Source organism: Lathamus discolor, chromosome 5, assembly GCF_037157495.1.
Source record: "Lathamus discolor isolate bLatDis1 chromosome 5, bLatDis1.hap1, whole genome shotgun sequence".
NCBI lineage: Eukaryota > Metazoa > Chordata > Aves > Psittaciformes > Psittacidae > Lathamus > Lathamus discolor.
Window position 1 is genome coordinate 791273 of NC_088888.1, and position 27621 is coordinate 818893.

At 44.3% G+C, this 27621-nt stretch overlaps 2 long non-coding RNA genes across 2 annotated transcripts in view; both read right to left on the bottom strand.

The window, feature by feature from the left end:
* Positions 1-27621, bottom strand: part of LOC136014544 (uncharacterized) — a 100997-nt gene that overhangs the window by 13016 nt on the left and 60360 nt on the right. The gene's annotated exons all lie outside the window — the stretch shown is intronic.
* On the bottom strand, positions 13248-27604 carry LOC136015984 (uncharacterized). The gene is made up of 2 exons (XR_010613434.1): positions 27560-27604; positions 13248-15399 (listed from the first exon to the last, which is right to left on the bottom strand). It is a non-coding gene; the product is annotated as an uncharacterized LOC136015984 (long non-coding RNA).

A 27621-nucleotide genomic window follows, 5' to 3' on the forward strand; every position in this document is an offset into this window, starting at 1 on the left:
GTTACTGGTTACTCACCATCCCTGACCCTATACAAAGTATAGATCATGTGGAACTAGGGGTGAAAGCCAGACCCTTTAGTATAGAATTAAATGATGGCTAGCAAGAAACAAGCATCAAAAGTCTGGCAATTAGATCAGCTTATCTAATCTCCTCAAAACCCAGCTGCTCAGCAGAATTCTCCACAGTAAACTAGTACTGCTCTTCCTTCTGAGGGAAAGAAATAACATATTCTTTAAAATCACCCAAAACAACCCCTGTGTGCAAGCTTTGTGCCTAATTGGACAGATCTGTCTATTTGCACCCAAGCAAAGCTTCTCGATTCACTAAGAGGTTTGTCTCGGACACGGTTATGAATCATGTGAATTTTTGTCATATATTTTTACCTGTATCATTATGCCACCCATTAAAAAATGGGCTTTTTTCCTATGTCTAAGACATGTCAGGTCCCTAATGCAGTAACATAATCAATGCATTCTGTTGGATAGAGGACACTCAAATAGGAAGGAGAAAGATACGAAGTAAATTATAGCTTTAAAAGGCAAGTGCAGACAAAAGCAATGAGAGGAGACTTTGAGGCACGTTGTTTCCACATTCAGCCCTAGATTGGCTTACATTGGTATGTGTCCGAGTCCTGGGCTGACAAGAGGCTGGTGAACCTCGGAAGACCCAGGACTTCTTTCAGCTTTGAATTTCAATTTGGAAGCGAAATCTGACACTGAGCAAGTTTCACCTGGTTTTAGGTTTCATTGGAAAAGAAGGAAAGGGGTGAGGAAACGCAGGTAGCTGTCAGAAGGCAATTACAGGGAAAGACATGGGGTTGGGAGCAGCAGTGGCACAGGGAGCATATTCATATGACAAAAAGAAAAGCGTCCTCAGGTGAGGAGCATCCGTATCCCTGAGTGTGCAATGCTGTTGTGTCTAATGGGGACACACAGAAAAGTGGTTTTGGTGCTCTTTAGGCAAACGCCTGTGTGTATGTGAGTTTTGTAAGCAGAAAGGAGACAAACCACTTCATCCCATAGGATATCAGAAGGCACAGCCAGATTCTGCTGATTTTCCCACAAATATTGTCTGCCGCGAAGCCCCATTCCCAAAAAAAATTATGGGACGATAAAGCATTTATCCGATAGTAAGATAAATGCACAACAGCTGGAATGTGAGACCTGGCACCAGAGGGCTTTTGCCATCAGGGCAAAGCAAGTAGGAATGAAATTCCATGCCTCGTCTGTCCGCGCTGCATAGGAGCGCGGGGCTAACCTATGCGGAGTGATAGCTCAGTGATTCATCATTGTAAGGGAAGCGGTTTACAAAGAGCATCAGAACCTTTGGCAGATGCGTGACACACTGATTGCAGTCTCCAAATCATATTTTACCGGTAAGAAAAACCCAAGGGAGATTTCATTCTGTACCCCACAAACCCCCCAAATAAGCCATGAAACATCTCAGCTGCCTCATTCCACCCTTCCCAAGTGCTGATTTTTATCAGCAGTTGCAAATGCTTCCAGCTTAATTGATCTTGTGTTTTCTGCCTGTCCTGATCACAGGGAAAGCCTGCAGTCCAAGGGAAGCACAGCTGTAGGTGACTGGAAGGATTACTGCCTACACTGGGTCATTTCCAGTGGCCTGCAGCTCGCCATTCCACTCTCTGACCTTCCTGCACTCAAAAGCTGCAGTGTCTGTCCAGTAGCTGATAGTGCTCCTTTGTCACAAGCTCTCCTGCCTTCCCCTTAAACACTTTCTTCTCCCCATGCACAGATCATACTCTTCGAAGGATTCAGATGTAAATATGGAAATGGTTGGGAACCCCCCAGCTTTTGCAGGTATAAATGCACGGCAATGCTGCAGCCTCTCAGAGAACAAACTTGTGCTCATTACTACAGCACCAAAGCACTGCAGGCACAGAATCGCACCCCAGGGGCTTTCTCTGCACTATCAGCTCTTTACGTTCTCCCAGCCACTTTCCAAAAGTGAAAATCTTAATCAGTGAATCAGAATAAATGTAGTGATGATACGGGGAGAGATTTTCCCACAGCCTCCAGTACCCCGAGTAAACTATCCACATCTTTATACAAAACCAGCTAAAAATGTCTAATTGTACAACAGTTCACAAATTCACACATTAACAGAACTCCTTTCTGGCAGACATAGCACTATGTATGCTTTGGACTAGCATTTAGATGGCTGTGTGGTTTTAGATGTGTGTATATATATATATATGCACACGCACACATATCAGTCCAAAACATTCAAGCCCGCAGAAGAACATCATCCTGGTTTTAATTTTGAGGAATATTTTGTTTCATTTTTTCCCCTCTTTCTGTTTTCTTTGCTTTTGGAGCAGTTGCATTTATAGGACAGAACATCATAGAATCATAGAATAGTTAGGGTTGGAAAGGACCTCAAGATCATCCAGTTCCAACCCCCTGCCGTGGGCAGGGACACCTCACACTAAACCATCCCACCCAAGGCTTCATCCAGCCTGGCCTTGAACACTGCCAGGGATGGAGCACTCACAACCTCCCTGGGCAACCCACTCTGGACTAAGTCATACTAGCTTTTGACTTTAGAAGTTAAGGCCTAACACTGCATGCACTTTATTTCATGTCCTGCGTGCAGCAGTGGGGCTGCTGAAGGTGTGAAGCCAAACACGTATTTTGGTAGTTTAATATTAAAAAAGCAAGATCCTTGGTATACATTGCATAGCATTCATTGAAACAGGACCAGTACTGCACCAGTTCGGAACATGGCCCAAATCAATCACATAGAACCTGTCTAAACATATATACGTATAATGTGACTGCCCCATCCCTGGCAGTGTTCAAGGCCAGGCTGGACAGGGCTTGGAGCAAGCTGCTCCAGTGGAAGGGGTCCCTGCCCATGGCAGGGTGTTGGAACTGGATAAGCTTAAGGTCTTTTTCAATCAAAACCATTCTATGTACACAAATATACATATGTACACAAATACACACACACATATACACATTTTAGAATCATATTTTATGCATAAATAAAGTATTTGACACATCTGGTCATTTTCTGAGTTTTTCAAACTCTGCTGTTCAAAGCAGAGCACAACCTCAGCATTCAACCCAGAAAGCACACGCTGGATGGCTCCTGCTTAGCAGATTTGCGACACATGTTCTGCACAAGTAAATAGTTTGACTCTGTGACAAATTCTGCAATAGAGAAGCCTGGATTAGTTGGATTTTCCTTTACGTACTGGAATAAGCATTGCATGTAGTGTGTGTAGCGTAGAGGTAGCCAGATCTAGTTCCCCCAAGAGCCCCAGCTCAGACATCACCAGGGGGAGGACTGGGAGGAATGCAACAGGCTCCTCAAAACCCCTAATGTACCCCAAGCACAGCGGAGGCATGGCAGCCTCACCACCCTGCGGCCGGTACTGCATGCACCAGGGGAACGTTGCTCCTGACATAGGTTCAATATAACCTAAAAAATAAAAGCACAAGGTTTAGAAACCCCTCGGTCTATCTTTTGCCTCCAAAATAAATGTGTTTTGCACTGCACTACAAGATGTCATCATGACTGCAGCATGGTATGTAACAAGAAAGCAACTCCAAGCTGTCAACAGAGATGATCCAAAACAAGCAGCACACTGTAAATCCACAAATAGCAAAATTAGGGTTTTCACTTACTATTTTTTAATATGGAGTAGTCTAAAATTGGACTGAAATTACCTTCAGCAGCATGGCTCTGAAACACTGACCTAAACAAGTCAGAGGGGAAGAGCAGGCATCACTTACTGCGCTTCACGGCCGTCGCTCTGGGAAGCCTCCTATTTTCAGCATACAAGTGAAAACCACGGGAAAGTGGAAGACCTCGAAACTCCACATCAAGATCCAAGCACTCTGTGGCAAAGAGGCCATGCGGGAGTTCCAAAGCTGACTACAACCCAGGTAATGACACATTGCCAGCCTCTCACCGCATCCGGCTGGAAAGGGTTTCACAGAGGCGCTGGCCTTACCGCCTCACCTCTGCTTGTCAGCGGTCCCTGACACCTCACAGGCACCAGCCACATCCAAGCCACTACAAAATGACTTCTTTACTTTCAGCTCTGTCTATGCCAAAGGCTTCGGATGGAAATTTAATTGTGAAACAAGCATTTACAAGGACCTGAGGCTGAAGTGTCAGGGACAGTTTTTACACTGCAGTCTGAGGCTGAACCCTGCATCAGTTCAGGATAAAATGCGTTCCCTACCCTTAACTCCCACAGACTTCACAAGAAGCAGCGTAACACACGCTGGAAAAAGTGGCAGTGTCTTCTAATTATATCCTAATGGGACCTATTTTCTGGGAACTACATTTAAATCCATGATCAATGAAGCTGTTGATAACGAAGGTATTTTCTTTTGTACGTGGTAAAAAAGCAAAAGGTTACAAATGTGATTGCTTCCAGCTAAGCAGCACTTTTATACCTTTTCAGCTTTAAGACTCCAGCCCTGCAAAGATGAAGCATATGTTTGGCTTTATTTATTGCATTGACTCCAGCGTGGTTACTTACCATATCTAAAAGTTAATCAATTAAATAAGCCTCTGCCTGGTTGAGATTAATTCCCACATATGTGCTGTCTGGGGCACACGGTATAGTTTGTTTTATGAGAAACAATTGCTATCTTAATTTGCTGATTTAATTTTAAAAACCATTGACAGCTGTGCAATTCAGCAACTGCACAAGTACAGCACAAGGAAGAATTCATTCCTGAAGGTTGGATTGTAGCCCTGCTAACATCAGCCAGGCTATTTGCATACCCTGGTGTAAGACAGGGAAGAATCAGATATAGAGGCATTTCTATCATCATCTCTAATTTGAAGCTTGATTCAGTTGTATGAATACAAAGAGCCACTGTGTGTAGTCGTAGAGAAACCAAGAGTTAATGATGAAGCCTTACTGCAGAGTTTCTTCTCAGGCGCATCTTCTGCCGGATGCGCTGTGCTTTGCTTATTTTATTGTTGCTTGCATGAAAAACAAACTAAATCATTTTTTGCTTTCTGGGAATTATTTCTTAAACTATTCAGAAGCCCTTTAGTGACAAAACTCCGCTTAAACGTTCATGTTGCATTTTGACATTGCTTGGCTGTTTATTCTCATCATCCACTTCACTGGACTTTTACCCTCCAAACAGAAAAAGAACTCCGAAGACTATTTTACCCTCCAAGAAGTACATCAGCAGTTTTTCCCCCTCAAAAAGCTGTCGGAAACCTGGTTTAGAAACACTGCGAGCAGAAAGCCTGCAACTCCGGGAAGGAGGAAAGAAAAATCCCAAACCAAAGAAAGATGCAAAGTGATGTCCCACTGACTTCATCTGTCTGTCACACATCAGCCCTGGCACTGGCCACCCACCTCCCCGAGCAGAGTGGTGTTCAATGGGGCCACCTCCAACAGGGAGACTGTCACTGCCTCAGTGTGGCACTGACCTGCTGGAACAACGGGAGGAGAAGCAGCAATAAATCATGCTGGAGGGAGGCGGCTCTTGGAGGGGACCACAAGATAAGAAAGGGATTGCCCTAATCCTAAGGACTGTTTGGATTCTTACAGTCACCGAATCAGCTGGGCTGGAAAAGACCTTTAAGATCCAAGCATTCCCCAGCACTGCCAAGGCCACCACTAACCCATGGCACTGAGGCTCTCATCTCCACGGAGTGCGAACACTTCCAGGGATGGCAATCCACCACTTCCCTGGGCAGCCTGTTCTCATCTTGTGTGTGCATGAGGAGAGACACCAGGAAACTCAGGTTTCAAAGGCCAGAAACAACGCAGGCAACAGTTATCCTCGGGAACATCAAGAAGGAATATTTTATGGCCTATGACTACTGGACCCTGGGTTGGAGGAGCCTCCTTGAGCTCCAGAGGGGAGCTGCAGGCTGAAAGAACACGCTGGGAGGACACACAATGGGGTTACAGTGCCTTGACTCAGCTCCTGCAAGTCCTTTGCACGGCACAGGCTTTCACAAGAGCCCACTCCCAAATCATGCTCTCCTGGAGGATCATAAACCCAAGGAATTTCAGATAAGAGTCACTTAGCTTGGTCCTGGTGTCTTAACATCCAGCATTCACTGGGAAGGGATTTTTCTTGGCCAGAACTGTAGAACCAAACTCTTAACAACCCAAGTGCCTGATTTTATAACTGCAGACTTTAAAAACACAATGCAGGAATAAGTCACCGGAATCGTATATTCCCGTGGAGGATGTCAGGATCTGTAAACAATGACACAGGCTTATGAAGCAAGCCTGAAAAAGAGAAAAGAGACTTGGGATGCTTCCTGAAGAGAGGGGGAGGGTTCGGGAAGCTGACAGGCAGAAACAAAGCAGCTCCTGAAACCTTCCAGCGGGAGTTAAATGAGTAAACAACAGCCTTTGATTTTCTGGGGTTGGGTCAAAAAATCATTTATTCGGGGTGTTGTTTGGGGCAAGAACAACAGAAAAACCCGAACACCAAAAAACCCCCCCCTCAGCTTTCATTGCTGATTACATGAAAGCCTGTATAAACAATCACGTGCACGCGTTTCTCGTAAGAGGGAATTCAAGGGAGAACTTTGCCCATCTCTACGGAGCATCCAGGAGACGCCTCACGTCCTGATTTCAGATTGAAAAAGTCTCTAATGGAATAAGCAAGCCTTGATTTTTGCAGGCAGAAGTTTTTCTCGCCAAGTTTCCCCCTACAAACAGCAGCTCTCCCATAGGTTTTCTCATTGGGACTTTTCTGCCAAATTAGAAGATACAGTTTGCTTGCAAGTACCACCCGCTGCGTTTGTGGAAAAGAGGAAAACCCTCAAGTTTAACAGAAAAGCTCCAAAAATCTTTCTCTTTACAACCAAAACAGAGACTCCTTCTCCAAGAGCATCACATCCCAAGCCAGTATCATTTGCAAAAAGTCAGAGCTTTCTTTCTTTTAACTGAAAACACTCTTGGGCTGTTTCCCCAGAAACCACATGCAAACGGTTGACAGCTTTTGTCTTAGACTTTCAGGCAGAAGTCAAGAAAGAAGTAGTGCTTCAATGACTTCAATGTGATATAGGAATTAACATTAAAAGTAAGGGTAATTTTCTAACCCTTGTGCAACTCAGCAGTTGCAATACTAAAGGTTTTTAAAAGATCAGTAGACTGGTTAGCTTTTTTCCCTTCATTTAAATGTATTTTGTTCAAGTTTGGTTTAAATCTAGTGAACGCCTTCATTTCAGGCACTCTAAAGTGGCTGCCAGAGCTCCACAGCTCCTTGTAAATTTTCCTCCGTACGGACACTGGCATTTGAAAGAAGAGCTGCAGTGTTTCTGCCTAACACATTAATCGCCTCTGCTTCTCGCAATTTATCTTTTCCAATGTCTACATAAAATAAATCACTTGTAAGGGCAACAAAAACAGCTATCGAATATACAGCACTGTCCCACTCTGTATTATTAGGCTCATTCTAACAACAGGGGTGCAGATCCTGTTGGTCTCACCTGCTCAGCTATTAGTTTCAATTTGTCTCCCAACGCTTGCCAACACGCTGGGGTGTGGGAGCAGTCCCAGGAGACCTCTTTGGAAAACCTCCACTGCATTCCCACACCTGACAATATTTCACTATACCTCAGGGTAATGCTAAACAATCTTTGCATTGTCCTATGCCATCTGTTCAGCATTTTTAAGCATAACTGCTCTGTACTGGCCTCTCATGCGTTGCAACCAGTTTCTGTTATACCATACCATTCATTTTTGTCATACCCTTTCCTTCCAGTTCATTGCTTTTTCGTCACTAGCCAGCACTGAGTATCACACAAACGCACTGCATGACACAGCCAGGAAACTGAAGTAGTGGAGGGAGCATCGCCTTGCTCTTTATTATTGCCAGAGGCTGTATATTCTCAATGCCCTACCTAGGGGGACAAGCCTCTATCATTTCCAAGAGAGCCAGTGGGTACTGAGTAACAAATCCCACAGGATAGTATGCCCATGCAAGAGGCTTATTGCACAGGCACTGAGTCTAATACAGGTAAGGCACTGCTGTTGCGAACTCAGCACAGATCATCACACTCCAGTTGCGTCCAGATGTCTTGCACCCCAGGGAAGCAGCACATTCACCTGGATGGTACTTCTATCCAGCAGCCATCATGTTAAAGCCAGCTTGGGCTCTAAAGCTGCTCTATAAAGCTGGAGAAGAGAAGCTGTGTGGAGACCTCAGAGCAGCTTCCAGTGTCTGAAGGGGGCTACAAGGATGCTGGAGAGGGGCTCTTCATCAGGGACTGCAGCGACAGGACAAGGGGTGATGGGTTCAGACTGAAACAGGGCAAGTTCAGGTTAGATCTAAGGCAGAAGCTCTTCCCTGTGAGGGTGCTGAGGCGCTGGCACAGGGTGCCCAGAGAAGCTGTGGTTGCCCCATCCCTGGCAGTGCTCAAGGCCAGGTTGGACACAGGGGCTTGGAGCAACCTGCTCTAGTGGAAGGGGTCCATGCCTATGGCAGGGGTTGGAATTGGGTGATCTTAAGGTCCTTTCCAACCCAAACCATTCAATGATTCTATATTCCCAGGGGTTCCAAAGCCCCACACTGGGCAACGCACTGCTCCCTGAGCTTGGCACCAGCTAGGAAGTACAGACCAGTGCTCCCTTTTGGCCCCACTAACAGCTGGCTCCAGGTCTTCAGCTCTACTCTTAAGCAGAACTAAATTACACCCGGCTTCCTCCTCTGTAAAATGAGGATGTGTATCGTTATTTGGGAAGCATTTTAGAGCTGGGAGTGAGGCTATTGTATAGATGCTAAAAACATTTATATGGCACTTTTGCTGCTTGAATTAGTCTAACATTTTAAATGGAGGTATTTTATTTAAATAAAGCTTTTTAAATGTTTTAACTGGACCATTTTAAATGGAAGTATTTTATTAAACCCCCTCCTCCTGTTGTCTTCAGCAGACTACTTTCCCTAATAATTCATGTCCTAAAGAGCTCGGCCGGCAGCCTAAGTGGGTGCATTTCCAGTACGTGAGGAACAATAAGAAGGTTTCATACTAAGTTGAGATCCAAAGCTCTCTGGCAGAGATGGGAGTCTGTCTGCGCTCATACTTGAGCTCAAGAAAGCCTTCAGATCAATTGAAACAAGGCCTAAGGTAGTTCTGAATATTCACGCATTGTTTGATCAATTCTGGAACAAGTAATACATTAACGGAAGGACCTGCTGGGTTTGCCTAATCAAACCTGAGCTGAGATTTCTGAGAGCCTGAGCATGTCCCAGGCAAATCCATTGTTTTATTCACATCCATGTCTTTGCCCTCCCCTAGCACTGCTCACTAACCTAAAGCCTGACCATCGCTAGTTTCCCAAACGATCACACGTGGTGACATCCATCTCCCGTAACTGTTGACCTCAGGAAGTTAAGAAAACAAACGGTTTCAAAACCACACTGTGAAATATGGCTGCTGAGATGGCCAGCACATTCTTCTCATTTTTCATTAGCCTCTCTTGTAGCTGTCACAGGACAAATCATCTGGCAGGAAACAGCAGCTGGGTCATAATATAGCAGCATCTGGTTAGATTTAGATCTATGGATAGACATCTTCCATAAAACCTCATGGTAGGAATAGAAGATAGCATCTCTTGGGCACCTCCTAACCCTGGCATTCGGAGGAAAGCAAGTGAATTTGGGGCAAAGGCTCCTGAAGGGTGCATTGTCAGACTCAATGATCTTAAAGGTCTTTTCCAACCTAAACGATTCTATGACTGTGGAGCCTTCATCCCCCCGGCGTCCCAAAGCTGCCCCCAAAACAAGCCAGGTATCTTGCACTGCTTGTGCCCAGCCCAGAAGCCCAGGGCACCACGTGGGCAATACCAACTTCATCCAGCTCCAACCCCTGCCATGGGCAGGGACCCCTTCCACTGGAGCAGCTTGCTCCAAGCTCCTGTGTCCAACCTGGCCTTGAGCACTGCCAGGGATGGGGCAGCCACAGCTTCATCAGAATTGCCAAATACCTTGCACAGAGCAAGGGACTAATACTCCTCTATTTGCCTGTGCTAAGAGAGGTTAGAGTCCTAGGTCTAGTAATGCCAGTTTTGCAACTGAAGTGCCAACTATGCCCATTTCCAAGCAAAAGAGGTAAAGACACCACCATCAACATTTTAAAACATCTAACCTGAATAGCACTGCTTCCACGCCAAAAAGCCCCCTTGCCAAAAACTACAGCTAACTGTTGGTTTCAATTGGAGAGTTTATTTGCCTGACATTAGGCTGCTCAGGACATTCAGGTGTCTGCCATTATTATTCATACGCAGGCTTATGAGATATGAAATGCATAAATGTGAGTAATTCTGTGCAAACCCCTTGGAAATAAAACCACGTGTATTAGCCAACAGCATGTTTTAATAATTAGAGGACAGCAGCCAAGGAATAGCGCAGTGGTATTCAAAATGTATCAGATCTACTTTTTCTTTCCTTTTTTCCTGTCTCTTCCTCTTTCATTTCTGCTGCTGTCATCTTGCCTTTCAGAAGGGAAGGGGAGCGTTTCTAAGCCTCTAACCTTTGGTGCCTGAGGAAAGCTCATCTGCAGCTTCCAAACTTTTCAAACATTCCCAAGGGGGAAGGAGGATTCCTATGAAATGCAGCAAGACCGAATCAGAGAGAGCACATGACAGGCCCCATTCTGCAGGTCTGTGGGACTCCTCTTTCAGAGGCTTCTCAGAACCAGGCCAGAGAAGAGCCAAAGGATTCAAAAACATTGAATCAGCCTTAAAAAATTCAGGATGTTGGCCTAAAAATCCCAATGTCTCCAAGAAACAAACCAAAGCAAAACAACAACCCCTGCTCATTTTTTCACTTGCCTTCTGCTTTCTGAGCAATTTGCATTCAGAAAGCATATTTAAGCTTTCCCCCTTAAGGACTAGATGTTTCTTCTTATTCTTCTTCAGTACAAGCGCAATCCTAAGAGAGATTCTGATGTAATTACATATGTCCAGGAACCAAGAATTTAAAACCCAAGAGAACATATGGATACCCTAATAAAGTCGTGAGCTAGCAGTGACCAGCTCGTTCTTCGTTTGGTCACATTTCAGTGCAGTTTTTGTTTATGTGACAAGCAGGACCTTCAATGATACCTTAGTTTATGGTTCAAACTGGAACACGGCAAGTTCAGGTTAGATCTAAGGCAGAAGCTCTTCCCTGTGAGGGTGCTGAGGCACTGGCACAGGGTGCCCGGAGAAGCTGTGGCTGCCCCATCCCTGGCAGTGCTCAAGGCCAGGTTGGACACAGGGGCTTGGAGCAAGCTGCTCCAGTGGAAGGGGTCCCTGCCCAGGGCAGGGGTTGGAGCTGGAGGAGCTTTAAGGTCCTTTCCAACTCAAACCATTCTGTGATTCTATAATTACATACCCCTTCATCCATACATCCACCTAACAGTGTTTATAGAGTGTCTTTAGAACATGGGCTATTTTCCCAGTCCACTTATTGCATCCTTCACATAGTGGTAGTTATAATTCAGACACCTCCTCTTCTCTCAGTAGTTTTAGCCCAAGACCCAGTTGTCCCCTGCATGCTCAGCAATCTCCTGTTTCACCTCGCTGCCCGACACTGCCTGCATTGTCATGATGGAGCTGGCACACTCCAGAGTCCCTGCTGACAGGGCTTGTTCATCAGCCAGATCCTGCATCCCGCAGATCTGGTCCTGCGCTAACTACATCCAAGAGCTAGGATTTGACTCATGGGCCTTGATCACAATCCCACTGAACCTCTGGAAATTCTACTATAGATGCCAGGGGGTATCAGACTGCAATTAGTATGCAATTGTGTGAAAAGAGAACGTCAGCACCAGTTACTTTTTATGTGGACTAATGGACAGCACATTGGCATGTCAACAGGATAAATTAGAGTTGTTCGTTCCCTTCTGTGGCAAAGCCAGAAGAAATTCATACTATCTCCACACATCTCTATGCCCTTCCAGTTTTTACATATCTTCTTGTATTGCAAGAGGATGATCTGCCTCGCTATCTGCCTTTACTATGTCAGCAGACCAGGAAACTGTTTGGGGGCTGATTCCTGGATGCTGCTCCATATTGCAATGCAAGTAATCAGAATTAAAAAATAATACTCAAATAAATCAGCTACAAACACCTCTTCTCCTCAGATCTCAGGTTCCTGGTCGGGAGAAGCTGAGCGATAAGGAGACCTGCACTGTAAACTACAAAAACTTCAAACAGCAAGAGCCTGATGCAAGCCCTTATTTACTGCAATTCTAATCTACTTCTAATCCATTGCACAGCATAACACAGAGCCTTCTGATAACAAACAGCTACACAAATCCCCATTGATTTCCCTGAGCAACATAAGCTGCCAAACCCCTCATTCAGCCTCCAAGGAAAAGACCTTCACCTCTGGATAGAGCCCATTGGTGCACACCCTCTTAGCAATTGCCAGCTCTTTGAAAATGACTTTCATCTGGTTGCAGAAAATGCGTGTGTGGAGCTGGCCTGGCAGCCCTTCTCAGGGCTTTATTCACTGCAGCTTAAATGAGATAACCATCCGTCACCCTACTGCCTTCCATGAGATGCTTGGGGTAGCCCTAACCTTCTTACTGTCTTTTTACTAACTTTCGGGCAAATACTCATGCCTGGCATTTATTTCCTCCATCCTACAGGTAGACATGGGAGAGGGGCTTTCCATCTCCCTTCCTATTCCCATTGGTAACAAAGATGTCCTATTTAATTTCTTTTTTTCCTATAGGATGCTGCACAGTGAATGGCACGTTTCCACCCATTAAAGATAAGTCTCAAAGTACTAAACTGTGGTTTTTGGTGCACAAAAGTAAATATAATAAAGGCAAAGTAATAGAAAAAAAAAAGACATTTTTGTTACAGTATTACTATCATGAATATTTGCTTAACAGTACCTGCCCTTCATGCACACAGCATCTGGGTAACCCCCCAAAAGAGGTGCCCACAGTGGGTGTCCCACCTTCTTCCCTGCCTCTTATCCCCAAGATGCCTCCAGCTCTCTGCATCACAGTGCCAGTTCTAACTGGACATCCGTTTTCCTTAACTAAAGAATTTGGCAGCTGTCTCTGATGCTTCCTCAGGCTCTGCCCAGCACCACCAGTGATAAAGAGTGCTCAGAGACAGCGCTGTAGAGCTGGCCCAACAAACCCCAAGCCATTAGCCGCCTCTTGCTCACAGAGGCTGATGTCTTTCAGGCGGTGTCAGACCTCATTCTTTGAAGCTGGGGGGCTCGGATGAGCCCCTAAAAATACAACTTTTGTAGTAGGTAGGTGATGGCAGTACTTGCCGAGCATCAGACTTCAAATACATCTAACGTTATCAGTGCAACACTGCCTTTGCTCAATGAGGCAACTCTTTTACGCAAGTAAAAGCAATAAATGCTCAACTAGTGTTTGCTATTTATTAATTTCCCGATGCACTTGGAAGGGAGTGGTGAGATCCCATCACACAGAGGAAATGTGCGGGATAGCAGCAAGAAATCTCCGCGAGTTCTGAGAAACTGTTCAGGCCGGTTCCATGAGTATTCCCAGAGAAATCACCAAACCTTGGCTGAGCTGCTTAAAACAGAGCAGGCTCCATAAACACACCAATAAACAAACTCTCTTGCAGCTGCCAGGGCTGATGCTCTTCCTCACTATTCTGATGCAGACAGAGAACTTACTAGCCCAAGATGGTCACCAGAAGATATTTGGTCCACTTGAACATCTTACCAGTATAAGTAGCTATGTTGGAGGGTGCCCTGGTATCCTTTATTTTCCCCTCAGAATACTGCATTAATGGAATGTTTGCGTTCCTGTACCCCAAATTTAACGAGAGCCCCACTGAAAGAATGGAAAGTCTTTTCCGTTCGTCCTACCACAGTTTGTAGGTGACCAATACAAATAAACAACTTATTCAGAAACTTTAAATACAGATATTTCTCCTTCAATGCTTGTAGAAGCCGGTAAGCAGACATGAAAAGAATACTATGTATGACTAAAGGAGTATTTAGATTTACATATAGGTTTCTCTTGCCCTGCCTTTATAAGTTAAAAAATTAAAAGACATTTTACATTTTGCTGCCTAGGGATGTATAGTTTTTTAGCAACCCTGTGTTCTTAGGAAAGTAATCAGTATTAAATAACCCTATACATAAAAGTGACTACTGGGACTTCAACAGACTCCCTTCATAATACTTGCTCTAGCCCTGGAGAATATTAATATTCACATCTTCCTCCACAGCATCCCATCACACCACCACCATCCCTGTACTCTGTCAGGGAAGAGTTTTGACTTTCCATGCACTAATTCATTTGTTGCCACATTCCTTGGCTGTAACTAAGTACAGTTTTCACCTGTCCAGAGAGTAAATGGAGCCAAGGAATGACTAAGCTGTTTGGCAGGGGAATCCGTGGCGGAATGGTCTGTGATGGGTGATGGTCTAATCCTGGAAACAGGTTTCTCCTCACGTTATGGACTTTACACCCCCTGCCATTTTATACCTTCTTAATCATACTTTAATCTCATAATCAGACACAATGATAACTAATCCCTCTGGAGTGATAGTAGATTTACAGTTCCCTCTGAAAGATACCATAATGGAAAGGAACTAAGGAGTAATCTTCATCATCCCATCTTGCATTAACAGGGAATAGTAAACCACAGTCATGTGTGCATGTAGAGTCATTTTCAGCCTTTGTTCCTGTTGCTTTCACGGAGTAGTAACACCAGTCGCTAAAAGGAAGATAGTAATTACTGAATGTACTGAGAATTAAGCCTGGTGTGAACTGGGGCTGAAGGATTCACACCCAATCTGAAACTAATGCAGGTGTTCAAGGCACAGCTATAGGTGGAGATTACATGGAATGGTATCAGTCCACTCTAACATTCACATGCAGGATGAGACAAGCTGTTGCTTGACAACATAGGTTTATGTAGTACACAGCCTAATCCTGCACCATGGACTCACATGGAAAGGGTCATGGACTTGCTTCCTACCTTTAGGGTGTTACTGTAGTCAGTGGATTAGGGAACTAAAAAGAAAGGAGAAAAAATAAAAGGATCTTTCCTGGCAATGCTCAGACCCTTTTAAAAACCAGCTTCCCAAAGTTCTCTTTGATCATAATTTTGTTTGCTTTATATGTTTCTGAAGGCTCTCTGATGTGACAAACCCCTATTCCATTGCTCGCATCCAGATACAGTTTTGTGATGAAAAGCTTTGTTCTCCTCCAGTATGGGAAGATTTGTGATTGGTGATCTGCTCCGTTATTCATCTCTGCATGAAGTTATCAGACCTTATTCTTTGCTGGCTTTCACTGATGTACATCAGGAGTCTTGCCAAAGATATGACACGCTAATTTTGAAGTAAACCAAAGGAGGTCGAGGCCTTGCATGTCCCCTAGAAGGTGCTTCGAGATGAGTGGACTTTGGTCTTCATTTTGTTGTGATTGCTCTTCTGCAATTAATCAAAAACACCCTCAAATTAACTTTTCCAGGCAATTCTAGCTGGCATTCAGTCACTACTCTACAGTGAGCTGTGGAGTGGGTAGGCAAGGCATTGTGTCGCCACTGCAGATAAACCAGTAAGCCTGTAGTCATATTTTTTGTACTGTTAGCTCTAAGATTCAACCAGTCTTAACATACCAGTGATTCAGAATGTGTTACATACTGGCATTGCTCACAGTAATGCTCCCTAAGTCCTTTCCGTTGAGCCATACAAAACAGATGACTGGAAGCGATTAAAGTCTTCATCTGCCCTTCAGCCCCAGCAGTGTCATTCAGGCAAGAGGTTCTGAGCCCTTTCAAGCCCACCACACATTCCCCAAATTGGAGATCTTTGAGGAATAAACTCTCATTTTTAGCACAAAGCCACCGGATGCCAAGAACTGCCATTGTGCAAGTGACATGCTCCAAGACTCGTTTTACTGTTCAGATCCCAAATCCCCCATTTCCTGTTGACTCTCATTGCTTAAGCTAATATCATTCAGCCTCCTCTTTCAACTGGGTAGAAGGGCTTAGTCAAACCCCACTGCAGGCAGAGGAACACAGTGCACATGTGTAACAGTAGAAATTGTTGGCTCAGAGCATATTCATTTGTTGTGTGTAACTCAGTAATAAAAAACAAATGGAGAGACTTCGCTTTATATATAATAAAAATACTGCAATATTTTATGTGTCTCATTTTAGCAGCCTGTTTTTAAATAACAACCTTATTTTTTTCCAATTGCAAATCTCTGAACAGAGGAGCAAAACATTAAAGTATTTTTAGTTTATGGGCTAAACGTCCAGCCCAGCAGTTGGCTAGTAATGTATGTATACTGATAATAACCACAGCTAGCAGGGGATGCAACGCAGCCTCAGTTATTTCCCTCCACCCTGCAAGAACATATTCCTCCTGTTAAGAATCCTGATGTCAGCTAGCATTGCTAACTGCATCGGTTCACCCTTCCCTGAAGCAAAATGGTAGATGGCTCTTTGAAATACCCCAAAGCCTTTCTGAACACCATATAACAGCATTGAAATACCAGATTTTCTTCTTCAGATGGTTGTTTTTACTCAATAAGCAGTGTACTGTTGGAAACTCACCCCTTTGAAATAGGTACAATTCTCTGAGCACACAGGGCTGCTGGTCTTCCTCCAGAGAAAGCCAGTGATACTGAGGAACCTTCTGAGCTTATAAAGATATTCAATAGAGTCTGCAGATCTGGAAGTGGGCATCACTTTGCATAGAAACACATCCCTCCTTTCCAGAATGTCTGCTGATAGAGAGTACACTGGTCTCTGCAGACCAATGTGTGGGGTCCCTTCCAACCTGCTTTGGGCAGAGCCCATACACAGGGCTCCTCAAGGCACAGGCAGGGACACTCAGCACCACAGATGCACAGGGAAGAGGCTCTGCTTCGCTTCAGGCAGACTGTTAAGGGTGCCATGCAATGAAGGCACCATGAGCAATGAGCCACTAGAGAGGTCAGCCCAGAGGTGCCAAAACACGCAGAAAATTCAGTGTTCATTGTGATGCACCACGGCAGCATTTTTATACTCTCAAACTGAATTTGCCATTTCCATGACACTCTCCAAATCATCTTGGTATCATTCTGGTTAAATCCGTAGTGAAAGACAATAGCTTTCTTGGAAGCAGGTGGGTGTAACGCCTGCAAAGATGAATTCAGCAGCAGGGCCAAACACCAGCTCTCCCTAGTTTACTCCTGAATCACATAACCAGTGTTGACGCTACAATATGCTTTTTTCCCCTCCTCCAGTTGCTGTATTTCATTTAGGACGCGTTTTAGGATAGCATGACCATCGAAAAGGAATAATCATCATCATCCTCTAGAACATTTGCTGCAGTCCCTACAGAGACTGAATTAAGAGAACTGGAACCAAGTGGCTCTTTTGTTTTCCCCAGCTAGAGGGTTTGGAGCAGGCAGGATGCATTGTTTCCCTCCAGTCTTCAGAGGTGAAGACAAATTAGCCTTTGCTTCTGACAAATTGGCTTCTTGTTTTCAATAACAAAGTCCCCTAATTGAAAACATAAACCCTGATTTGAAAGTCTCTTGTGTTTTCACACTTGGCTTTTATCTTATTTGTGCTTCTCCACTCCGTCATCTCTGAAAAGCATTTGTGGAAAGTGAGACCGCCCCAGTGTCTCCACTGAAATAGTCACAATTATCCTTGATAGGCATGACTTTACAGGTGGGGACAGACAAAAGCATACAGAATAACAGACAGAAAAGTTTTTACCATCAGCCTCTCCCCTACTGTGTACTTTCAGTAGCAATTAAGTTGTCCCATTTATACAGACGGAAGCACCCTGGAAAATAATACTGGTCAAAGTGGGAATCTTTCACTAGAAAAGTCCTGCACTATTGTTGTTTCCCCCTACTTAAGGGACGAAACCAACAGAGCCGCACGCTCCACAGTGGAGCATGGCTGGAGAGTGCTGCTGGGCTCAGCAGCCCCAGGGCTCACTCTGCCTTTTCCTTCTGAAGTGCTCACACACTGTGGAGACGAGGCCTCAGTGCCATGGACCAGTGGTGGCCTTGGCAGTGCTGAGGAATGGTTGGACTTGAAGATCTGAAAGGTCTTTTCCAACCTGGCTGATTCTATGATTCTCCTCCGAGTACAATGCCAGCAAGCCAGCTCCTGACCTCTGTTGCTTCAAGAAAAGGGTCTGAGAGGGCTCTGCTGAAGTTTGCTCTGTTGATAAACATCTGAGAAGCTCTCTGGGGTCCAAGGCTTAAGCTACTATCTCGTACAAACCAATTCCCTCCTCTTCCAAAAGAAAGGAGCAAGAGAAGGGAGTGCTAACCCCACAGTGAGTTGCTTGGCGATAGGGTGCTCCTGGAGAGAGCAGCACTGTCTCTTCTTCCCTTCCTGTTTCACTTGGACCCTGGAAAACACTCACTAACTAGGCAGTTGTGCTGCCCCTGAGAAACAATGAACAAACAAGCCCCAGTTCATTGTCAAGCGTGAAGCCAACCCACTGCAGCGCTTCTCAGAGCACATTTCCTCAGTGGTGACTTTATTTTGTTACCATTTTTACTGCCATCTAATTGAAGCCACTGATGGCTAATTGCTTCATTTATCATCAAGTTTACAGGCCACACACTGCAAAGCTAATTAGAGACCAGACATTGTGCTTCAGCCTCCCTTTGAAATATAGCTGGCATTTACATGTAATTCCAATTCATTATGTTTCAAAGAAGCTGAGAGTGGGAATGAGGATTACATCTAAAGACCAGCACTGAGATTAGGCAGGCCCAGACCGTGCTCTAACACAGCTATTTTAAGCTTATTGGGAAAGGGGGTGGAGGAGAATTAACAGTTTCCTCTCAGTTTCTGACACTACCGAGCGCAAACCCAAAACCCACATCATGAATCTTGTCTGAACGCTCGCAGTGAGCTCTGCTCCACACACATAGGTCTCAACCGTACTGATTTTCACAGGGAAGTGGTGAATTTTGCACTTGAGGTGAGAAATACTGCCCTAAGGATTTAAACCTGACAAGTGCCAAGGGCCTGTGAAGGTTCCTCTGTTTGGCATGGCGAGAGGGGAAGGCAGACCTCGGCATTCGGCACGCATTGATTCGACAATAAATCACCCGAAGCCTGCAGACATTTGGCAGACCTGCAAAGAATTGTTATTTTAACTGAAATCTGATAGATTTCCTACTTCTAAGGCATTTTCAGATAAATGCCCCCAATCTGGAGCCAGCTTTGCTCTTCCCTTGCACGGGTTTCCACACTAACTTCACTACTACCGCTCTTCGGGCTGAGGTACGCAGGACCCGGCTCTGAGCAAGAATAAAGCTCATTCTCTTTCCTGCTTGTTGTTTGATATTCCCCTGTCGCAACTATTCCTCTTCCTTCCCCTTTTTAGGTCCCCTACATCCTGACAGGCTCATTTCTCCCTGAATAAACTTAAAGCACAGAAGCAAAATACATTTGTTGCCTGGGAAACACGCAACTCAGTATATGAGGTGGCCGTCCTAAGAGAGCCATAGACCTCCAAGGAAGTTTTTATATCAATAATTGTAACCAACCAGAAGTTCCAGGTTACTATAACATTCCCTGCTACTTGCTTGTTACTTTTCAAGGAGTTTGATGAATTCCTCATTAGAGCCCATGATTTATTTTGGGTTTATGCAGGGTCTCAGTCTTCATTTGTGAAGTGTTTTATTCCAATAGTGAAAATTCGACAGAATTTCAGAAGGGGGCAGAAATCACTGCCTGAGGATTACTGGTAAACTCTTCATTGTATCATCACTCTGTCTCATCAGCTCCCCTTTTCACTTTGATTCAATGACTGTTTTCCGTAACACGCTGCTGCTTTCAAACAGTCCTCTTTCCTCAGGCCTTCTAAATGCCACTAAACATATTGCAATAGCATATGATATCCTGCTTCTGGCACTGATAGTACACTATTGACAGCAAACCCTTGCTCTCTCTCCCAGGAAAATATTCACACCACTATTTTCCTCTAAGAACTACTGAGAGGGAGGACCCCCCTGGGGAGCCTGACTGGGTGTGCTCCAAGAAGCACTCCATCACCCCACATATGGGGTTATTTTCCGGTTAAGATATGAGGGCTCCTAAAGATCCCAGCAATGATCATTTTGCTTCTTGCCAGATAAGGAAACTATTATTCAGAGGGCAGTTATGTTATATATTTTCTCAGATATGAATCTAGGGGCATACGTTAAGTTCAGTCATGCATCACCCCACTTTAACTCAAAACTCTGGGAGTGTCTCATGTGATGAATCATGGAAGTAAACTGCATGTCAATACATTATTATTATGTTTATCAAGGATTTCTTCCAGCTGGTTCACAGCGCTGACTAATGAAAGCAAAGCCAAAAAGGGACAACATCCACCACTAAGAGCCAGCTACAGCCTCAGACAACAGCACCAAAAAGAGTAATTGCAGAGAATCTGGGGCTGGTAGCAGAGAATCTTGAAATAATCAAAGTCAGGGTCACTGTACCAAGAACCTAGTGCCATAATAAAGGTGACATTGGGTTTAAAAGCTGATCTCAGTCTGGGACTAGAAGATCACATACAGGGACTCATCCTGGTTGGATGGGGAGTTTCCTCGACTGGCAGCAGGAATCCCTCTGATGGTTCACAGGGCTGCCTCCAGTTTGCTTTATCAGTGAGCACCCATTCCTCTGTCTTTTCTTCAAGTAGGAGCCAACTCTAATCTATCTTGGATATGGTTTTTATGTCTATTAGTGTTATTGCCACAAGGCCACAAGAGAGTATCTGTCTCACTGAAAGCAATGCTGAGGTGGCATCTGCATACAGACATACTGCTCTGTAGCCCTCATAGCTATGCTGGCCATCATCAGCAGTCAGCATCACCTTGTGACAGAACATCAGTTTTTCCAAACTCCACTGGGTTTTGGAACAGTTTCCCAAACTCCCTTTTCACTAAGATTTATAAGCAAGATTAAACCCCCCCAAACTGATGGGCTTTATCAATGAAGCAGAGACCTCACCTTCCCCTCTCCCTCCAACCTGAACCAGTTTACTGCTTTAACATTGCTCTCCAGCATCCAAACTCCATGCAGTAATGTGATCCCTCCTGTGACAATAAGGAAAGCAGTCTATGTTGCTGCAGAAGAAAAATAAACCAGCAATTAACAAGTTCCTATATGTTTCCTGTTTATATAATACAGCTCTTTCGCAGGGCAAAAGCCAGGAAGAAACTGATAGGCCTGGAAAAGGTTTGCAATAAAATACCCACTGATGCAGCTAGACCTGTTGTTTCCTCCATGAAGAGTGTAAAAGGATGGATTTAAGTGTGGATTTAAATGCTGTCAAGACTGGTTAGAGGTGGCAGCAGGGACAGCTTTCTGTGGGTGACACCTGTGGGAAAGCTGCTCTGCACCACTTGTGGTTGGTAAGGATGTTTCCCATCACAGCTGCTTCTAAATTAAGACTATGTGCAAAGCATACACACTTCACAAATGCATTAGAAATGACCATTTTTAAAGCAGGATAATAGTAAAGGGAGGTTTCGATGGGCTGCTGCTTATTCAAGGGGTCTCAAGATAACATACTCCTCCTTACATGTGATCCTCTAATCGCAGACCGAGATCAGCTCTTAAACCCAATATAATCTTTATTTTGGTACTAGGTTCTTGTCACATCTCCAAGAAAAAAAAGTTGCACTTGATCTTCAGTGAGCATTACTACCCCTGTTGCCATCTGGCTTCAATGCTTGAGTGCCTAATCAAACCAAACTGTGATTGCTCGTGTGCAGGACATCAGGTTCTAAGGCCTTCAGTGAAACTCATTATGGCTTACAGGCCCCCAAACTTGGATTTAGGGTTGTGGGGGTTTTTTGGGGTTTGTTTTTTTTTTGTTTCCTGTTATTTATGGAGTCTTATGCAAACTGCTGCCCACTTGAAACACTCTGTATTGGGTACTTTCCCCCTCGCCCCAATCACATTTGGCATTTTTTATCTTTTGTTTTCTCTGAACAGAATTTTGAATAGAGAACATGAGCTTTCCTTTCAAGAAGAGAAATGAACCATGAGAAGAGCTTAGATGGCTCCTTTCCTCTTTAGGTAGAGCCTAAAGGGGACCACATAGGAGCGGGCCGTACTCTGGCTCTCTCTGACAATAAGCAGCACCAGCGAGGCACTGATGTAACAGCTAACTCACCACATGAAGAGTCAGCTCTAGTCCCATTCCTGCCATTAATTTGCTGGATAACCTTTCCACCACACCATAACATTATTTCTCATCTAACAGGAGCTCAGCATCGCCAGCCTTTTTTGTAAAACACTTCAAGAGGAAAAGTCCTGTAGAAGATTCAGGGACAATCTTTTTGCTACAATTGTATTAGCAGAAGACATTAAACAACCTTGCTGCTGGAAATGTAATTAGTGCTATTATTATTGGCTTATCTTTGTTTGAGTTCAAGTAATTCCAGCCACGAACAAAGTTTGTCATCATTCCAGAAAATTTAACTACATATCGGTATAGCTGCAATCTTGGTTTGTGCTTTCCAATTTTCTTGGCTAAACTATTCACTCAAAAAGCAGAAGGTCACATAAAACCACCCAAAGTCCAAAAGGGCTACAAAGGCTCATTCTGATCCTCACTTTAAGATCAGCTGGGCCATGTGAAAAGGTTTGGTCTAGTCAACCTCTTCCTAGAAGCTGAAAACAAAAGTACTGGGACAAAACCTGATGTGCACGTGTCATGCAGACCAGCACAAGTTCTGGTCAAAAAAAGACTGAAGCCTTTGTTTGCAAACATGTTTTAAAACTTCCCTGAGCTTGGCTTAATTGAGAGAAACTTAATCTAAACTGACAGGCCATTCCCCACTGATTTCAGTGGGAGTTGGGGCAGAGGCCCCATGTACCGCATGCTCCAGCTCCCCATAATGCTACAGGGTTCCACAGGGTTAGGGTTGGCCTCAGGTGTGTCTGCTCCAGAACCATAGCTTCATGCATCCACATTCAATTCCCCTTTTCATCCATTCCACCTTTAAGAGTCAGACTGTCATTAAATTCTTAAGCTTGAGTTCTCAGATGCGCGTTTATGAATTGCCAGATCAAGGCAAAGAAGCTGCAAGCCTGAGGACAGTTGCTATGTGTTCAGCATCCAAACTTCTGAGGATATAACTTCATGCAATTTCACAATGGTAAGTACTATGAGTTCAGCATTGCTTTTTATCTTTCCAAAGATCTTCTACTCCACTAGTTGTTTGTTATATTTAATATACATTAAACCAGCAGTTTCTCCTCTCGCAGTTTGCTTGGGACTATTATTAACGAAGGTTTAACATATACAAAATTATTCCTCAGATGTCCATGCCAAGCTTGCAGACTGTGCATTAAGCAGCTTTCAAGTAAACTGCTGGCAAGAAAAGGCTGGATAAATTAAAAACGGGAAAACGATTAACTTCCCATATTCCAAAAACCAGCGGAATAGGTTTCATTCACGTTTCCCAGGACGCTACTGAAGAGAATGGCTTCAAATCAAAATGATTGCTTAACCTTAACTGTAGAGTTATGACATGAAAAAGCTATAATCATCAAATTAAAGGGGTAACATTTAGGAAAAGTGTGGGTTGAACCATCCTAGGATATATGGTCAGTGCTATGATGTGAAGTGGGATATGGAAAAGGAATAACATAATAACAACATACACTTTTACTATCTTTCATCCACAAGAATTTGAAAATGCTTCCCAGACTAAACATGAAAGTCCAGATTCTGATTTCTGCTCCCCTGGTGTAAATCCAGAGTGATTTGACTGAAGTTATTAGAGTCGACTCTTCCTTTACAAAACTGAAACTGAGATCAGAGGTTTGGCCCTATTGTAGGCGCACAGTAATGGGTTTCATTTGTGCACTGGTCTCATTCAAGCAGCTATAATTTGAAGCAAATTCATTTTCCAGCGCTGGGAGAACTAGAACTGATAAATCTGGCACTCACATATATACAGCAAGAGAGAAGAAAAAGCAGAAATGCTTTCTAACATTCATCCAGAGATGTAAAACAGGCAAGTATCCCTGTGAGTATAAAATAACACTGCTTTAATTCAGATCAGTAGAAAGGCTCTCCAAGGAAACACTGAAGTAAGAGTGGAAGGAGACAGAAAGAAGAATTATACTGAAGCACATGAGTTTAAACTCCAGAGATGCTCTGAATCCAGTCCACTCAAGAACTTTTTGGACAAGAAAAGAAGCTTTTTCTTGGTGCAGCACTGCTCATCCCCAGCCACCCCTAGACGCTTTCGGAAATGTATGAAGTTCTCAGCTCTACAGTCCCTGCCTCTACAATTTGAATGTGCTGTGAGAATTAGAAGCAAGAGGTCCTTCATAATCCAACTGCGTGTCAGCAAATGGCTTAAAACTTCCCAGGGAGTATTTGTCTGATCTCAGGTCAGTAAGATTGGCATTGGAACTTGAACTGCTGGGATGCAAAGAGCAACAAACCCTGTAGTAGGGTCAGAAAGCAAGCATGAACCTAGGTGGAAAAGGTGTAAGAAGCTCCCTTTGAATGATGAACACTAAACTATTGGCTGTTATTTAAATAAACAGGGTTTGCACGCACCATTGAGCAAGACTGAAAAAGTCCTCTTGTATTTCTGGGCTTCTGCTTTCAGACAACCAAGGGTCACCATCAACTCAAGTCACCATCTGGTCAGTGAGTTTGCCAGTTTTTGGCCTTCTGCAATTCTTCCTCTATATTTCAATGTGATACTGCAAATGAATGACACTACAAGTGCAAAGCTTAGTAGCCCAAGATTTAAATTAGTTACAGTCAAAAGGGGGGACAGCAGTAACTAACACAAGTCCTTTAGAAGATTTTCACATCTGACAGGCAGGATTGGAAGTGGCTCAATGGCAGAGCCCAAATTGTGGTGGTAAAGGGTGTCACATCTAGTTGGCAACCGGTCACCAGTGGTGTCACTCAGGGCTTGGAATTAGGGGCAGTGCTGCTTAATATCTTCATTGATGATCTGAATGAGGGGATCGAGGCCACCCTCAGTAAATCTGCAGACAGCTCCAAGTTGGGTGGGAGTGTTGATGCACTGGAGAATAGGGAAGCTCTGCAGAGGGACCTGGGCAGGATGGATCAATGGGCTGTGGCCAACAGGATAAGGTTCAACAAAGGAATTGGAACAGGCTGCCCAGGGCAGGGCTGCAGTCACCATCCCTGCAAGTGCTCACACACCGTGGAAACGAGGCCTCAGTGCCATGGGTCAGTGGTGGCCTTGGCAGTGCTGGGGAATGACTGGACTTAATGGTCATAAAGGTCTTTTGCAACCTGGTTGATTCTGTGACAGAAAATTCCTCATCTCATTGATATCCAGGGAGCAATTCTCTGGCTGCATTACTATACAGCTAAGCCCTGAAACAAAGGCTGTGAATTTAAGAAAAATACTGTGATTTATATACAGGCTGTCCCAGGGACTGCTAAAATTGAGTAACATTTGTCCTTCACGATTATTTTTTTAGTGACTAATGTTAATTAAGACAGAATTTCTTTTTCTTGGCCCAGGGAGGCCCCTTATATATTGTCCATTAAATATATGCTTGCCAACAGAAAATGCACAGAAATACAGAGGAATGAGATTTTTAAGCAAGCTTTTCTCTGTCTGGCCCAAATGCAGGCTCCAAGGGTGTATTCTATTTGAAGAAATGAAATTCTTTAATAGCCTGATAAGCAAAAACCTTGCCTTATCACTCAACGTGGCAATATTTGCTCAAGCAAGGACCAGTCCCTGAGCATCTGTACTCCTTCAATAAAAGGAGAAGGGGATGACTTTAGCCTCTACCACACTATCACCAGGATTTTACCTACCTTGACTCTGTTGCTAGTCTCTACCAGCCCCCAGGGCACAAGGGGGCACACACAGCAGCACTGGGGAAGGATCAAAGGGAGGGCTGCAGCTCTAACCAGCCACAGCCCTCTGGCTGCTGATGGCTCACAGTTTAGCTCTTAGTCCTCCAACCCTGAATGAGAGTAAAAGCAAGTGCTTTCTTGAGCAAGGTATCCTGCTAAAGCAGCCTTTCATTTCTGGGCGAACAACAACTCACCTGCTGCTGCTTGCAGAAACACAGAACTTCCCATGTGCTCTCCATAAAGATACAGGATTGCAACAAGGAGGAATGTTTGAATTATGCAGTTTGGGATTTTGGGTTTTTTCCCTGTTTTTAATGAAACAAATCTGACAAGGCCCAAATACTTCTCAAATCAAAAAGAGAGAACACTAGCGACAGGGAGGTTCTGATTTGTAAGGCATAGCATCTGGGGTTCCCACTGACTTCAGTTAGAGCCTCAATTACCTACTCCTCCCTCAAGCCAGACCTTCCCCTTGATGCAGAGCTGGGGACTGCACTGAGCAGTGCAGAGAATTTTCAGAATGTATAAGAAAAGGTCGTTGTTCTCCCCTTCTTTCCTGCTACAAATAGAACAAGCTATTTTTTTTTTACAACCATATTTATCAGAGCAAAGGAGCTAAGCAACCTCCCAGTGTCTGAAGGGGGATGCAAGGATGCTGGAGAGGGACTCTTCATCAGGGACTGCAGCGATGGGACAAGGGGCGATGGGTTCAGACTGAAACAGGGCAAGTTCAGGTTAGATCTAAGGCAGAAGCTCTTCCCTGTGAGGGTGCTGAGGCGCTGGCACAGGGTGCCCAGAGAAGCTGTGGCTGCCCCATCCCTGGCTCAAGGCCAGGCTGGATGGAGTCGTGGGTGACATGGTCTAGTGTGAGGCATCCCTGCCCATGGCAGTGGCTTGGAACTGAATGATCCTGAGGTCCTTTCCAACAGTAACTATTCTGTTATTGCCTGATTGTAAGACCTGAGTGCAAATGGCAATGCGACAGGCTGACAGAATGGATTCTGGACAGAGCCATCTCTCCTACACCTAGAGGCGTGCAGCCAAAGGGAAACACACACCCCAGGCATTTGTTTCCTTGCCTCACTCATGTCATCATCACAAGTAACAGAAGGGAACAACAGATTGTAGTGCCTCCCTAACAGTCTCCACCAGTCTTTGCTGCACGCAACATAGAACGGAAAATATTCCCCAGCATCCCCATGGGTAACAGCACACTGTTATCATCAAAATGCTTCTATGTATTTATAGAGTACCCGGGAACAAGAACTTAGTTGTTATGCCCACTGCCTTTACCTAGGTATGGGAGCATTCTATGGATAAGGGATATGTTTGATACAAGCCCTTATCACCTTGAAGCAGGATCTTAACTTAAATGTATGGCAGGTGAATTCAGGAGTAGTTTATAAATCCATTTTAAGGGGAATTATTTTTTTCACTCAACTCCTCAACACTCTCCTCCCAGTTAAACCCAGTTAAAACTTGTTCTTTGGAAGACCTTTTCTACCAGATTTCATGTACACATTCATTTCAGCAGAGCTACTTACTGAAAGTACCAGGCTACACAGCTGCCACTGAAGTCTCAAACAAACACACAGTAAAACTGCTTGATTCTTAACAGATAATCAAAGCCTTCCAGAGGACATCAGTTACTCCTGACACTGCCAACACTGGCTTTCCTCTGCATTTCTCCTGAGGTTCTGTAAAATCCCCAATGGGTCTTGACTCATCTTTCAGAGTTACTCACCCATAGGTGAAGGAAGCTTATCCAAGTCTTGGGGAAGAGAGAAGCAAGAGAAAGGGTGAAAG